This window comes from Nycticebus coucang, chromosome 20 (assembly GCF_027406575.1).
Source record: "Nycticebus coucang isolate mNycCou1 chromosome 20, mNycCou1.pri, whole genome shotgun sequence".
Classification (NCBI taxonomy): Eukaryota; Metazoa; Chordata; class Mammalia; order Primates; family Lorisidae; genus Nycticebus; species Nycticebus coucang.
The window spans coordinates 37,218,393-37,234,156 of record NC_069799.1 but is presented as its reverse complement, the minus strand read 5'-3'; the positions used below and the strand labels follow the sequence as shown (position 1 = coordinate 37,234,156).

General features: G+C 48.5%; 1 protein-coding gene and 1 pseudogene across 5 annotated transcripts in view; one reads left to right on the top strand and one right to left on the bottom strand.

Moving 5' to 3' along the window:
* Window positions 1-273: 273 nt before the first annotated feature.
* On the bottom strand, window positions 274-7,170 carry LOC128572592 (reticulocalbin-1-like; annotated as a pseudogene).
* A 4,926-nt stretch (window positions 7,171-12,096) lies between these two features.
* LOC128572853 (zinc finger protein 722-like) overlaps window positions 12,097-15,764 on the top strand; it is a 32,635-nt gene continuing 28,967 nt past the window's right edge. For all 5 annotated transcript variants that reach the window (XM_053572968.1, XM_053572969.1, XM_053572967.1 and 2 more), the window contains exon 1: window positions 12,097-12,248. The gene's annotated coding sequence lies outside the window, so the exon portion shown is untranslated. The remainder of the gene's footprint in view (window positions 12,249-15,764) is intronic.

Below are 15,764 nucleotides of genomic sequence, written 5' to 3'. Positions count from 1 at the left end.
AACAAAATTTAAAAAGTCATGTTGTAGCAATGTATCCCCATAGAGAACTCCCATCTACCAGGATTTTAATGTGTTTTGAAAGAAATCTTACTGAAAAAATAGTGATGACCATTTCTCAGTAAATATCGAGCTAAAAATAATTTTATACTCCCAATCTGAGGCATAAACTTGCTTTGGGGGGAACACAACTGCTGTGAATTAGACAACTTCAGTAACCATCCAAGACAATAAAAGAAAGCCTATGACAATCTGCCATGTTATGGTGAGTGTTTATCAAAGTTCATCATGGTTTTTTTGTGAGATCTCCCTCATAACTGGTGGCTTGGCCTCCAACAAACATGTTCCCGTTCTCCAATATCTCCTGTTTAGTTAGTTTCTCATCTTTGTTTTATCTGACTCGTTTCCCAGATGCCTGGCCTCAGCCTGTGCATGGTCATAATCTTGAGGGAGGATCCAGTGGCGAATCTCATTTTTGTTCAACTTCCCATCCTTGTTCAGATCCCGGAATTCATTAAACTGTTCCCATTCTGACATGACCCAGTCTGGCTCAGGACCACTCTCCTCGTGGGAAAACATATCCACAGGATACTCATCCTGATCCACAAACCCATCTCCATTCTTGTCAATGTCCTCTGGAGTTTCCAAAACCACAATTTCCTTTGTATGCTCAAACTCCTCAGGGTGCAGAAAGGCAGTGAACTCCTCCCGAGTGTCTGTCCGGTCACTATCGAGGTTCTCAGCCTTGAACCTTCTCTCATCACGTGGCATCATCTTTTTAAAGGTGTGCTCAGCGGCTAGGGCACCAGCCGCATACACCGGGAGCTGGCAGGTTCAAATGCAGCCCCGGCCTGCCAAACAACAATGATAACTGCAACAAAAAAATAGCCAGGCGTTGTGGCGGGCGCCTGTAGTCCCAGCTACTTGGGAGGCTGAGGCAAGAGAATCGCTTAAGCCCAAGAGTTTGAGTTTGCTGTGAGCTGTGATGCCATGGCACTCTACCCAGGGTGACAAAGTGAGACTCTGTCTCAAAAAATAAATAATAAAATTAAAAATAAAGGTGTGATGATCTGAAGAATCGTGAAACTCTGAGGGATTTCCTAGGTAGTAACCACAGGTGACCTGTTTGTATTCTTTCCAGGAAATTTTATCATCTTTGTCCCTGTCATAATCCTTCCAGACTTTAGCGACATTATCGTGGATGTATCTTTTCTGCACCCGTTTGATCCAAGTTTTTAGCTCCTTAGTGGTAACAAAGCCATCCCTATCATTGTCAATCGATCAACGATCTCCCCCAGCCTCTCCTTGCTCTCCTCTGGGGTGAGCTGATGGAAGGTCTTGGAGTCCTCCTTGCCCGGGAAGGCCTCGTGGTCGTATTGGAAGCTCTGGTTGTCCTCAGGCGGCCGCGCGCCCAGCTCTGAGTCCGGCTGCACCACGCGCTCCTTGCGCTCGGTGGGCTTGGTCCCCAGCGCCTGCGGCGCCAGCTCCAGCAGCACCTCACCGCGCGCCTTGATCCGGAGGAGAGGGCAGCAAGAGTCGCGGCTTGGGAACTGGGGCTCGGAGCAACGCCGCTGGAGCCGACGAGGGGGAGGGGACCGGCCGGCGCCTCCCACTGTGCCCGCCCGGTGCCGGACCACAGGGGCGTGCCCGGGCCTTGGGCTGAGGAGCTCTGGTTGGCTTCACCTCGTGAGTCCATTGGCCGCAGTGCTGCCCCTAATCTTTTTTTTTTTAATTACCACTAATAAAGAAAGCACATAACCTCGAGAAATGGAAAGATAAAAACATCTTGAACATTTTTTTCTATATCTAAAAATCCCAAAGCTTTCATTGAAGGGAAAGATAAGAAACTTGTTTGTGCACAGGTAAAGCAAAAATTCCCACAGAACATTCCATAAAGGAAATAAATAAAATCCTTAGTGGGGACAGGGAATTGTGTATTGAAGTTATATTCACCCAGAGAGACCAGCTTGTTCGAACTAGCTACGAGTTCTCTAACATCGTATCCTATATAAACTCCTCTGAATAGGGTCTTGGTCTGCCCATTGCCCTGGAGAGAATTCTAAGGCCACATTGCTGAATGTCAGTAGTTCTGGATTTAAAATATATATATGTATTTAACCAAGTGGATGTGGACAGCATTCTTACTCAGGCGAAAATACAGAGTGAAGAGAACGGGTTCTGACTAGAATAATTGACTGGAATTATGCAATAAGGTAATTCTGAACACATTAAAATCCTCTAAAGGGTTCTCTAACTTTGAGAAAGAACATGGAATAAGATCTACAAATGCAGTATAAATAGTCTCAAAACACAGCAAACAAACAGAAGTTGTTAAAGAAACAACCAAAAGGTAACCTCAAGGAACTGGAAAAGGAAGAACAGGGCGGCGCCTGTGGCTCACTAGGTAGGGCGCCGGCCCCATATACCGAGGGGGGTGGGTTCAAATCCAGCCCTGGCCAAACTGCAACAAAAAAATAGCTGGGCGTGTGGTGGGCGCCTGTAGTCCCAGCTGCTCGGGAGGCTGAGGCAAGAGAATCGCTTAAGCCCAGGTTGCTGTGAGCTGTGCTCTACCGAGGGTAATAAAGTGAAACTCTGTCTCTACCAAAAAAAAAAAAAAAAAAAAAAGAAGAGGAAGAAGAAAAAGAAAGAAAGAAAAGGAAGAACAAGAACAAACTCAGCCCAAAATTACCAGAAAGAAAGAAAGAAAGAACAAAAATCGGAGAAGGCTCGGCTTCCTTAGCACAGCGGTTACAGAGCCAGCCACATGCACCGAGGCAGGCGGGAACCCGGCCCCCGCCAGCTAAAACAACTGCAATAAAAAAAAAACCAGCTGGGCGTTGTGGGAGGCGCCTGTAGTTCCAGCTACTGGGGAGGCTGAGGCAAAAGAATCACCTAAGCCCAAGAGCTGGAGGTTGCTGTGAGCTGTGACGCCACGGGTGAAGCCACAACACTCTATCCAGGGCAATAGCTTGAGACTTTGTCTCAAAAAAAAAAAAAAAATCTTCAAAGGGTGTTGGTAGGTCTGTCTCCTAGCAGCTAAGAGTGCAATGATGAATGTATTGCTTCTCCCCAGAGCAAAGAAATGCATTTAAAAATGATAGAACTGATACGCCATAAAATTTTAAAGCATAGCTTCGAGTTGAAATATGAGAATATTTAAGAATTCTAAAGATGTAGTGTATCGTGGCTGCACCAGAATTAATTTCTTCCCTTTTTTTTTTGCAGGTTTTTTTTTTTTTTTGCAGTTTTTGGCCGGGGCTGGGTTTGAACCCGCCACCTCCGGCATGTGGGGCCAGCGCCTTACTCCTTTGAGCCACAGGTGCCGCACCAGAATTTCTTTAAACATTTCGACAACTATAGGGAAATCTTACCAGACTTTATGTTACCGAAACTGACATTAAACAAAATAATTAACTTATAACAAGTCGGAGTGGAGGGCAGAGTTACCGAAACCGAAATTAAACAAAATAATTAACTTATAACAAGTCGGACTGGAGGGCAGCCTGCCTGAGCTACCGCCTGCGTACGTCGCGGCCCCTCTTGAGCACCCGGGCCTGCGCCCGAGCTCTCTGCGTGGTGGTGGTTGTGTGCAGCACGGTCTTGGTGCTCCCTGGCACTGAAGGCTTGTCCAGAGAAGAGCAGCAAATTAGGAAGGACTCTGCGGCACAAAGGAGGAGTTGAGGCGCTGAAGGCAGAGGCATTAGAAACGCAATCAGGTGCTTGGTGGGGATGGGTCTCGGGGTGTGGGTGGCACCACGCGGCCAGTGCCACTGTTCCCACTCTCCGAAGATTGCGGCCACAGATGGTGTAGAGATTTGTGTGGCACCTGGAACCACGAGGACACTACCCAAATGCGAGGTCACGGCTGAGAACCAGCGTGCGCTGCTCCTGCCCCTGCTCCGGTTCCAGGTGGTCTTTAGAAGGTGGGTGTGAGTGTCCACAGAAGCCGAAACCTGGCTCTGTTCCCAGAGCCCGGCAAGACGAGATGACGCTCTCTGCTGCCACCGTTGTCCCCTCTCTACTTTCAGCACCTAGTGGGCTTAGGTGTTCTGGCCTTGGTGGTGCGAGGGCAACGCTAGGGCAAGGTTTCAGAGTTGATGTCCCAGGCCGGGCGCGGTGGCTCACGCCTGTAATCCTAGAATTCTGGGAGCCTGAGGAGGGCAGATTGCCTGAGAACACGAGTTTGAGACCAGCCTGAGCCAGAAGGAGACCTCTTCACTAAAAATAAAGTGTTATGGCTGGGCACTGTAGTCCCAGCTACTCAGGAGGCTGAGGCAAGAGCACCGCTTAAGCCCAAGAGTTTGAGGTCGCTGTGAGCTGTAGCATGACTGCACTCTACCGAGGGCAACATAGTGAGACTCTGTCTCCTCCTCCACCACCACCACCACCACCACCACCACCACCCCAAACACACACAAAAGAGAGAGAGAGTTGATCTCCCAGAGATGTGGAGCTGCTGGTGTTCAAGGTCTGGCAAGAAGTGAAGGGTCTAGGAGGGACCACGAGGTCAGACCTACCCCACAGGCCCCACGGTCCTGAAGTGCTGTTCCCATGTTTCCCAGCCAAACCAGGCCAGTACTTTGGGTGTCGCTTGCTGGGCACCTGTGCTGCCAATCTCCCAGTCGCAGATCACAGAGGGTTGACCAGGCAGGTGGCTGCTAAGAGCCTGCCCCCTGTGGACAGCCAGCTTCCAGCCTGGGAGAGGGGGCTTCAGGCATGGAAGCAGTGTGCAGGGAGGCCCTGGCCTTGTGAGCAAGGGGCAGGGGAAGGCCGCCCTGCAGACCTGAGAGGTTTAGGAGAGAGCAAGCGGGGAGTGAGGTGGCCTCTGGTGGGGCTTGGGGGATCTGCCCCATATTCAGGTCTCCAAGCTCTGGGTGTCCTCCCAGAACCTCAGCTTCCTCACCTGAGATGGCCATAATGGCAGTGTTGTTGCCATGATTAGACTGATAATCCTGGTAAGCCCTCAGCCTGCCTGGACTCGGACCTCTCCATCTACATCTCTCTCATTTTTCTGGGGGGTAGGACAAGCAGCTGGGCTTTCCCTGTGCTTCAAGGGTCCTTTCTGGTGTCCCCCTTCCCCTTAAGATCTTCGAAATCTCATATCTGGCACCATGTCTTGGACCCCAGAGGGCTGGGAAGAACTTCATGCTTGTGGAAAACGAAGAGTACAGTTTGTTCTCTGCCCCTGATCTCACCCCAATCACAAATCCCTTATAATAGTGTCTTCAGACAGGAATCTGAATTTGCTTCTTATTCTCTGGGTTGGCCTCAGACTCTCATTACTCCTCCATCCTATTCCTCTGCCTCAACTCTAGTGACTGGAACTGGGAGCAAAGTTCCCCAGGCAGGGGATGTGGGCCTCCCCCGCACTCTGGCCTGACCACGTCCTAATGGACATCAATCTCCAGGCAACAGACCCAAGGAGAGAGTTTCTTTCACTCCACTTTCACATGCTGCACCCATTTAATCTGGTGTGGTGGGCTCTCTGGGTCCCCTGGCTTTCAGGGTGGGATTTGTAACCTGTGCCACTGTGGGGGAGACTGAGGCACAGGGCCAGTAAGTGTCAAAGTCAGAAAGACCCTGTCATTAGGGAATGCCCCCTCCCCAAGGCCTGGTAAGGCCTTTCTAGAACTCTGCACCCTTTCTGCTACACCCGTGGGATGTTCTTGGCATAAGACGCCTGGATGAGGTCAGCACCTTATGGGGAGAGGGGGTGGCGAGGTTCTGGCAGTAGCAGAAGCTTTGGGGAACAAAGGTGGAAAAGGGACATTTTCCACCCCTTTGTACCCTCTCCTGCACTGCAGATGCTCCATCAGGAGGTGAGGAAAAAGGGATAACAGGGCTAAAGAAGCAGGTGAGACCAGGTTCCAGGCATCTGGGGCTTGCCTTGGGTAAGGTCTACTTCCCACCCACCAGACTCTGCCCTCAGTGTCTCTCTGAGGATCAGGGTCCTTTCAGGGTGGAGGAGGAGCTGTGCCATTGAGATGGCTCTGGATGTCTGGGCCTGGAAGCTGGGGCTAGGATGGGGACAATCATACTGCAGATGGGGAGACTGAGGCATATGGCTCTGGGAGTCCCAGAAACATGGAGAAGGACAGGCCTGACCTCTGGGGGCTTTGGTTTTGATCCTGGATGAGATGGCCACTATAGGTGTGAGTACAACAAGGCACAGGGTTCAGGTGGATTCAGTGGGTGAGTGGATGGACTGAAGAGTTAAGGGCACCAGCAGGTGACTGCCCCAGCCCAGTAGAAGGGGAGGTAACTGTGGGGGCTCTAAAGGGGGAGCTGGTAGCACATTTTCTGGCAGATGGGCTATAAGAGTGTGAGAGAGCAGACAGAAGACAATGCCTAGGGGGTTGGCCTGGGACACTGGGAGGTGGACTTTCCCCTGATGTGGGTGTGCCAATCAGGGATGTGTGGCTTCTGGCTTTGGAATAGCTGAACAATTTGTACATGCAGATGAAGGACATTATGGGATGTACTGGAGGGACAGGTACAACTTGGGGGCTGATGGTGTAATGACTGAGGCCCTGTGCCCTCTGGGATGAGCCAGCAAGGAGGTTGGGGAGGGAACCAGACAGGAAGATGGAGCTGGAGGAACCAAGGGGAGCAGATCCCAGGGGAGGATGGATATGCTCCAGCTCAGCTGCCCCACTGAGGATAGCCCCAATGCTATCCTCACGTCCTTGCCTTCAACACTGTCCCTGAGTCCCTGCTTGTCCCTGACTTTCTGGCTGGTCCCTGGCAAAGGTTCGCTATTCCTATGCTGTGTGGGCTTGGGCTGTGAGGGTCACTGGGGCCACTTCTCAGAAGGCACCATCTGGCAGTGGGCAGCTTGAAGTCATAGTGGTGACTAGGAAACAGCCCCTGCTACAGCTGTTTGGCTCTCTCAGTCTCTATCACCCCTGGGTCTCCAACCTACCCCTACCCTAGGAGGCCTGGGAGGGCAGGTCAGAGCGCCAGGAGGTGGCTCTTCCCGGTTTTTGTCCACATCCCTCTCACCTGTACCTCAGTGTCCTCCTCTGAGAGATGAACATTTTCCTGTTGTAGGCTGTCAGGGAGGTCATTGTGGAGTGGGGGCAGCCTCCCTCCTCTCTCCTGGACTTCTGGTGCCTTCCTCCTAGGGGTGGCAGTCCATCCTCCCCAAAAGTCCAGCAGGAACACAGTTCCCATGGCAGTACCCAGGAAGGAGAAAACCAGTTGAGTTGTAAGGGTGGTAGCATCCCAGGAAACATGGATGGGAAGGGAGGGGCCTCCAGAATGCTATCCTCACGGTGTCCACCAGGCTCCGGAGCTCTGCGGAGGCACTAGGTCTCAGACTTTGCCACTGTGTCTCCAGGCTCTGCAGGCAGCTGGGTTCCTCCTCCTATCAAAGTGTTCCCTAGGTCTGTCTGTCCTGACTTGTCTACCTAGCTGGGCTGCCCACTGGATCCTAAGCTTCCCCACTTTTAGGATTTGCCCCAGTGTGCGTCCCTGGGTAGGTGTGGGCACCCTGGTAGACACCTGTATGCCCTGAAGGCCACCAGGCCATGGTAGAGTACCCTGGACCTCTCAGCAGGAGCAGAAGGAAGGGGACATATGGCCCAGCTCTGAGGATGCCTGAGGTGGGGATGTGGGATATGGTGTTGAGGCATCTGTGAGCCTCATCCGGCACAGGGAGGGATCCTAGAAGGGTCATATCTCCCCACACTGAATGGAAAAGGGTCTGGAGTTGGGTGGGAGCCACTTTGGAAAGGTGGTTTGGGGCAGATGGGCATCTACTCCCACCTCTGTCATCACCTTAATGTGTGTCTCAGCGTTTATTGGGCTTTGCCCCTTCTGATAAGAAGCTGCTGGGCATGCTGGTCACCCTCACCATTTGCCCAGTCACCAGCAACCTCTCTTCCTCCATCTCCTGGCTGAAGAACTACTAGGAGTTCCATGGAGGGAATCTCATCCCCTGATGAGATGATCAAGGGTGATCTGTGCAGGGGCCAGGCCTTACAGGGGCTATGCCCTTTTGTAATATTCACCTTATCTTTTTTTTTCTGAGACAGAGTCTTACTGTGTCACCCTCAGTGAGTGCTGTGCTGTCACAGCTCACAGCAACCTCAAACTCTTGAGCTTAAGCGATTCTCTTGACTCAGCCTCCCCAGTAGCTGGGACTACAGGCACCCGCCACAATGCCCTGCTATTTTGTTGTTGTTGTCGTCATTGTTGTTTAGCAGGCCCGTACTGGGTTCAAACCTACCAGCCTCTGGTGTATGTGGCTGGTGCCCTAACCAATGAGCTATGGGCTCCAAGCCATATTCACCTTATTTTACATAAGTATTTTTCTGGGACATTACTAGAATGTAACTATCTTACCTTACTGCCCACCCTCCTTCTCATTTTTTTTTTTTCTTTCTTTCCATATGCCTTATTCTCCTGAAATACTGAAACTCCTCAATTCCACACCAGAAAATGAGCCACAGATTTGTTTGTGGCTTGTGTTTTTCCTGAGTACATTCTTCAACTTGGCTTAATAAACTTCCATTGATTGAGACATTTGCCTTAGTCAGTTACTTTGTGTTGTCAAACTTAACCGGTCTTTTTCAGATCGAAGACGATGTTGGCCATCAATTCCTAGACTATAACATTCTGCTTCTTTCTAACATTTTCAAATTTAAGGCTATTCTTTCTAAAAGGGTCTCACTCCATAAGTGCTTTCTCACTCTCTATCTCCGTTTTTGTTTTTACTCAAATGTCACGTCAAATGGAGCCAAATTTTTTGTTAGATACTGCATTCTCTTCCTCTTCCTCTGAGAACTAAGCGAAATTTTTCCCCCTTCTTTATATACATTATTTTCAACTCTATATCTTTTTTCTATGTTGTGGTTGCCTTTAAAATAAAGGCTTTGGAATATCTGTCCATTCATTTAATATTTTAACCAGTAATCATATTCTATGGCCTTTTATTTATAACGAAGATATTAAATTTTGTCATTTAAAGTAACTAGTTTAAATGTTGTATGTAAAGCATTAAGGTGGGTCATACAATAATCTCTGATGGTAGGCTGGGCAAGGTGGCTCATGCCTATAATCCTAGCACTCTGGGAGCCCAAGGCAGGTGGACTGCCTGAGCTCACAGGTTTGAGACCAGCCTGAGCAAAAGTGAGATCTTGTCTCTAAAAATAGCCAGGTGTTGTGGTGGGGGCCTAGTCCCAGCTACTTGGGAGGCTGAGGCAAGAGAATCACTTGAACCCAAGAGTTTGAGATTGCTGTGAGCTCACGCCACAGCACTCTACTGAGGGCAACAAACTGAGACTCTGTTTCAAAAAAAAAAATCTCAGGTGGTTTTAGACCTCTAGAATGTCAATAGCAAAGATTACTGAAAAGGAGTTTTTATTTGATTTGAAGAAAATATTTGTATTTAGTAGGTATGATAGCAGTATTTGCATTAGATTTTTTCCAGATTAATATGAGGGTATAAATAAACATTGTTTTCGTTTCTACATTAGATTTTTTGATTCCCTAGAAATAGATATTGAAATACTTACGAACTAAATAGTGTGGTCAGTTATACTTGCTTTAACATGCCACCAGGTTCTAATTTATATAGGGGCCAAGGAATAAAAATTAAAAACTATGCCACTAGGACAGCTGGAGTTGGTCACTGAAAATGATGGCAAAATAATGAAAATTACTGAAGCATTTTGGTTGGTACTATTCATGATGGGTTTTATTATGTAATCATCTCTACTATTGTGCAAGCTGTTTCCATTTCTATCACAATATTTAAATAACATATAACTGCCTTACTAAAAATGTCTAACACGGGGCGGCGCCTGTGGCTCAGTGAGTGGGGCGCCGGCCCCATATGCAGAGGGTGGCGGGTTCAAACCCAGCCCTGGCCAAACTGCAACAACAAAAAAAAAAATAGCCGGGCATTGTGGCGGGCGCCTGTAGTCCCAGCTGCTCGGGAGGCTGAGGCAAGAGAATCGCGTAAGCCCAAGAGTTAGAGGTTGCTGTGAGCCGTGTGAGGCCACGGCACTCTACCCGAGGGCGGTACAGTGAGACTCTGTCTTTACAAAAAAAAAAAAAAAAAATGTCTAACACACTGTACATCAACCTCATTCTATAAAGGAAAAAGGCCATCATTTTCCTGCATATTGTAGTGATGGACTTTGAGATTCATCATTGGATCTGAATGTGGTAAATTCAGGTGAATGAACAGAGAACAGTGCAGCATTATAATTGTGAAGAGGCTCTGCACCCGTACTTCAGTGGTTAGGGTGCCGGCCACATACACCCAGGCTGGCAGGTTTGAACCCAGTCCAGGCCTGCTAAACAACAATGACAACAACAACAACAACAAAATGGCCGGGCATTGTGGCAGGCACCTGTAGTTCCAGCTACTTGAGAGGCTAAGGGAAGAGAATTGCTTAAACCCAAGAGTTTAAGGTGGCTGTGATGTCATAGCACTCTACCGAGGGCAATATAGTAAGACTCTGTCTCCAAAAAAAAAAATAGAATTGGGAAGAGAGCACTCTAAATGTCCCTCCAAATAGGGAGAGTGGGGCTACCCAAAATCTTTGTGCAAAATTGTCCCTGTGGGTGTTTCTGAATAGTGTCATTCTTTTCTGATGATGCCTTTACATTTTCCTAACAATCCGTGAGTTAGAGAAGTGTGTTGTCTATAAGTAAATGAGAGCACGCACTCTACAGCCACTGGAACGTCATGTCGTTCCCTGTGTTATATGCCGTGCTAAAGTGCTACTCAGGCTGAGGGCAGAGACCAGCCTGGCCCTTACCGGCTGCTGTTTATTGGCTCCATGTCACTTTCCCCCCAGGCCATCCCTAAGCTCTCTGCTGCTTCATACAAGCCACAGGAGAGAAAATCTTGGTGCTGTGCCCGCCAGTGTCCTTGCAGAGGCTCAAGACCTTGCCATTGGATTGGTAGTGTGGCTGCTGCTAATCCCTGGAAGCTCTGGATACACATCAGATTTCAGGTACCTCTCAGAAGCCTAGCTTCTCACACCCAACCTACCAAGTAACAGAAATCACGTGTTTTAAGAGTATATTCCAAGCTTCATAGTGTATTTGCAGAGTTGTGTAACTACAACATCTGGGGGTTTTCTTCTCCTGAGGCCCCATCCTTTGTTTAGTGTATGATTGCTGGAAGGGGATGGGTCCCCACCAAGCAGCAGGTGTAAATGGTGGTCTACCTATGGACACTTTCTGTTTATATGTCTCTCTTTTTTCTTGAGGCACCATCTCTTTCATCCTTGGGCCTGAGGATGGATAATGGTAGTGAGGGGATTTACCTTGGCTCTGGCAAAAAAAGCATGGTTCAGGCCTGTCACCTCTCTGAGGACAGGGGAGGAAGATCCTTTTGAGCTGCACCTTAATGTGGCAGCCATTGGCCATGAGGGGATACTAAGTCTGTGAATTTGGCTGATCTAAACTGAGATGTGCTACACACTTACAAAATAGAATGAGTTTCAAAGGCATAGTACCAAAAAAATTATATACTTCATTAATACTTTTATATAGATCAAATATAAAAAATTATATTTTAATTCTATTGGTTAAATAAACTATTGCGATCAATTTTGTTTCTTTTTCTTTACGTGGCAACTTAAATATTTTAAATGACACATGTGCCTCACATTTTATTTCTATTGCATTTAGCTGCCTTAGAGAGATGCCTCCATTTTCAAAGCTCTGGCTGCCTGCTCAAAAGACTGGAGACCAGAAAAGTTACAAAATCTCAAACTTCAAGTGCTATTATGTTATTTCCAATTGTGAATAACATATATTTACCATATGTGTGTATGCATATAATACATATATAAGGTCATTAAAATATAATTTATATTCAAGGTTAATACCTATGTAAACCAGGGAGAGCCAGGTCCCATAGCAGGGGCAAAACCTTGTGTAAAAAGAGCTACAGCGAAAACCCTGTTTTTCTGGTTTCATTCAGTCCGATCTCTGATCTCATCTCCTGGCGCTCCTGGCCATAGGAGGAGGGGATTAGAACCTTATCCAATCACGGACGCTGAGGTGAAGCCTGTCCAATCAGGTCCGCAGCCATAAAGAAGTAAGCGGCTTCCGGGTTCTGGAGCGGCCTTTGTCTCTTGGGCTGGGCGTTGAACAGGGTTATTTCTCTCCAGTTCTACCTCGAGGAGGCCCCTGGTGTTTTTGCCGCAGCCTCTGTCACTCTGTGACTTGTAGGTACTGGGAAATCCATAGGGAGGACGCTGGGACACCCCGGAAGCAGGGAAATGGTGAGTTTGCAGGTTGTATGTCCAGAGGGGAGGACGAGAGGACTGGTCAGAGCCGCCAGAAGCGGCTGCGGCGGGACCCGGGCCCCCTAGCGTCAGCTCAGCTCCGAGGTCTTGAGACTGAAGTTCGCCACCGGCACACTTTAGCTCTTAGTTACCTCCGGACACGGAGTCGAGCTGGGCAGGCAGCTGGAACTGTGGGCATCTGAAACTGTCCTGTGTCTTTGGTCGCAGCCGAGAGGCCTCTCTGTGCAGCTCTGTGTTCGCAGCTGCACATTTCCCCCAAATTTTAGGGGAAGAATGAGGTTCCTCAGGGGAGAACCTCCATTCTGTGTGCTGGATTCATGTATGGGAGGAATTGAGGTCTATGAGTTCCCTTACCTCGTTTCTCCTATTAAACATTAACCCGAAGAACTGTGAAAATAATAAGAGTTTATTTGAGCAGATAGTAATTTGTGAATCTGGAAGCCCCCCAAAATGGTTTGTGGTCTTGGTGCCACTGGAAGGGCTTGAAGGAAAGACTTTTATAAGGTAGATGAGGAAGCAAACTCATTCAATAATTGATTGGGCACAGTTAAGTATCCAGGTGACTGTTTTCTGGGTATGTAATTAGAACTTTATTGGCAGTTTGTGGTTGGTTAAGCCTAAGTTTTCTTTTATGTTATAATTTACAGGGAATGCCTCTTGAGTAGCTAGGACTAAGTTGCTTGCAGGCACTCCTGGCTATTTTATTACTTTTATTTTTGTTGTTGTTGTTGAGACAGGGTTCTCACCCTATGCCCCTGAGCAGAGTGCAGTGGGCGTGGTAGCTCACGCATCCTCAAACTCGGGAAGCCGCTGGGATTACAGGCGCTCACCGTGGCTCCCGGCTGGGTTTTTCCATTTTTTTCCTGACTCGGGGTCTCACTGTCGCTCAGGCGAGTGTCGAACTGCTGAGCTCAAGCAATTCTCCCTCCTCAGCCTCCCACAGTGCTACCGCGCCCGGCTATTACAGGCCACCGCGCCCGGCTATTACTTTTATTTTTTTGTAGAGACAAGAGTCTTGCCATGTTGCAAACGCTGGCATCAAACTCCTGGGCTCAACCAATCCTGCCTTGGCCTCTAAAATGCTAGGTTTACAGGTGTGAGCCACTGACCTGGTTAAAATAAGCAATTCTGTTTGTTTATTTATTTATTTATTTATTTATAGACAGTGTCAGTCACCCTGGGGTTGAGTGCTGTGGTGTCATGGTTCACAGCAACCTGAGACTCTTTTGCTCAAGCAATTCCCCTGTTTCAGCCTCCCAAGTGGTTGTGACTACAGGGGCCTCCCACAATGCCCAGCTTTTTTTTTTTTTTTAAATGGTGGGAACAGGAGAAGTAAAGCCATGAAAGACAGGAGACAAAACATAGGATGGCATCGGGAGGACTGACATAGCTTATGGCTGCAGTCAGCCATACCCAGCTATTTTTGTTAGAGATGGGGTCTCCCTCTTGCTCAGGCTGGTCTTGAGCTCCTGAGCTCAGGCAGTCCACCCGCCTTAGCCTCCCAGAGTGCTAGGATTATACGTATGAGGCACCACGCTGAGCAAAATAGGCAATTTTAAATGTTAGTCACGTGGTAACACACTGTTTGTAACACAATTTATGTATGTATGTATTTATTTATGAGACCAGGTCTTGCTCTGTCACCTAGGTTAGAGTGCAGTGGGTACAATTACAGTTCACTACAACCTCAAATATCTGGGCCCAAGCAATTTTCCCATCTCAGCCACTGAAGTAGTCATGACGGCAGGTGCATACTCTAAGGTAGCTAGATGTTTCTGTAGAGACAGGGTGTCACTGTGTTGCTCAGGTTGGTCTTGAACTCCTGGCCTCAAGCTATACTCCTGCCTCAGCATCCCTAAGCGCTGGCATTATAGATGAGAGCCACTGCACCCAGCCAACATTTATAATTTTTTTTAAGAGAGAGGCTTGCTGGGGCGGCACCTGTGGCTCAAGGAGTAGGGCGCCGGTCCCATATGCCAGAGGTGGCGGGTTCAAACCCAGCCCCGGCCAAAAAAAAAAAAAAAGAATATTACTTTGGGTGGTGCCTGTGGCTCAGTCGGTAGGGCGCCAGCCCCATATACCGAGGGTGGCGGGTTCAAGCCCGGCCCCGGCCAAACTGCAACCAAAATATAGCCGGGCGCTGTGGCGGGCACCTGTAGTCCCAGCTACTTGGGAGGCTGAGGCAAGAGAATCGCTTAAGCCCAGGAGTTGGAGGTTGCTGTGAGCTGTGTGAGGCCACGGCACTCTACCGAGGGCCATAAAGTGAGACTCTGTCTCTACAAAAAAAAAAAAAAAAAAGAGAGAGAGAGGCTTGCTGGCCTCTTTTTATAATGTACACTCCCTTCTAGCACACAGTTAGACCAGATTCCTAGAGACCAAATTCCTGCAGATTGTCCCACAGAGTGACAATCAGCAGTTCCAGCCCCATCTTTCAGTGTTTTGTTTTTTTGTATCTTCAGACCTGAAACTGATTCAGAGATTGTAGGGCTCTGCCACCCACCCAGATGGGCATGTGCACACCAAGTCAGCCCAAGAACCTCCAGGTCTGCTGCATCCTTTTGCCCAAATGCCAGGGAATATTCAGCAAGTTCTGCTGCTTCCCTACCTCTCTGGGTCCCTAAATTTGTAGCATCATTCTGAATTCAAGGCCTAGTGTTCCTCAGAATGCCCTAGAGCAGGCTGCAGGAGGGGAACCTCTTTCCCCAGTTTCTCTTCCCCTCTCTGTAAAACCCCAAAATACAAAGCAAGTGCAGTTTGTTCTTGAATATACACTCAAGACATGGCCTCCACCTGGGATTCACAGCACAGGGCCTGAGTTTAGACTGAGGATGTACAAAAATATCCCTAGAGAATACACTTTTTGCTGCGTAAGAGACCAGTGTGGACTTTATGAACCTGAAATGCCTCTCTAGATGGAGTTCATGGAATTTTCCAGATCTGGTCCAGTGACCTGCTTTAGCTCTGCAAGTAGCTCCCGGTGGTCATTGTATAACGTGTAAGTGAAAACAATCATCAGCATTGAATCCAACACTGGCAGGGACACAGACCCTACCTGAATTCAACATGAGAATAAAATCAATACACATCGAAAGGTCAGGACCACAAAATGTCTCTGACTACAAGTAGCCCTGCCTGTAGACTGTGTTACTGGAGTGTGGTGTTCTTCCTCCATCCTCTAACCCACAGTTAGCTGATCGTGGAGCGGTGCTGTCACACCTGGATCCATGGTTGGCTGCTGTATCGGGGCAGGTTCATTCTGTGTCCCACAGAGTCAGCCTGGGTCTTGCCTGCCTGCATCACCATGCAAACCTCAGTGCAGGCTCCATGGGACGCTCTCACCAGCATCTGGGATTCTTTGGAACTTTGGGGATGTCCTGTGCAGCCTGGGGTTGGGCTGACATAGGGTCTAAATCTCCTTCCATCTCAGAGGGAGAGGAATGTGTCATCCGGGTTTTTTCTTCCCACAGAGAATAAATCTCCTTGGCTGGTCTT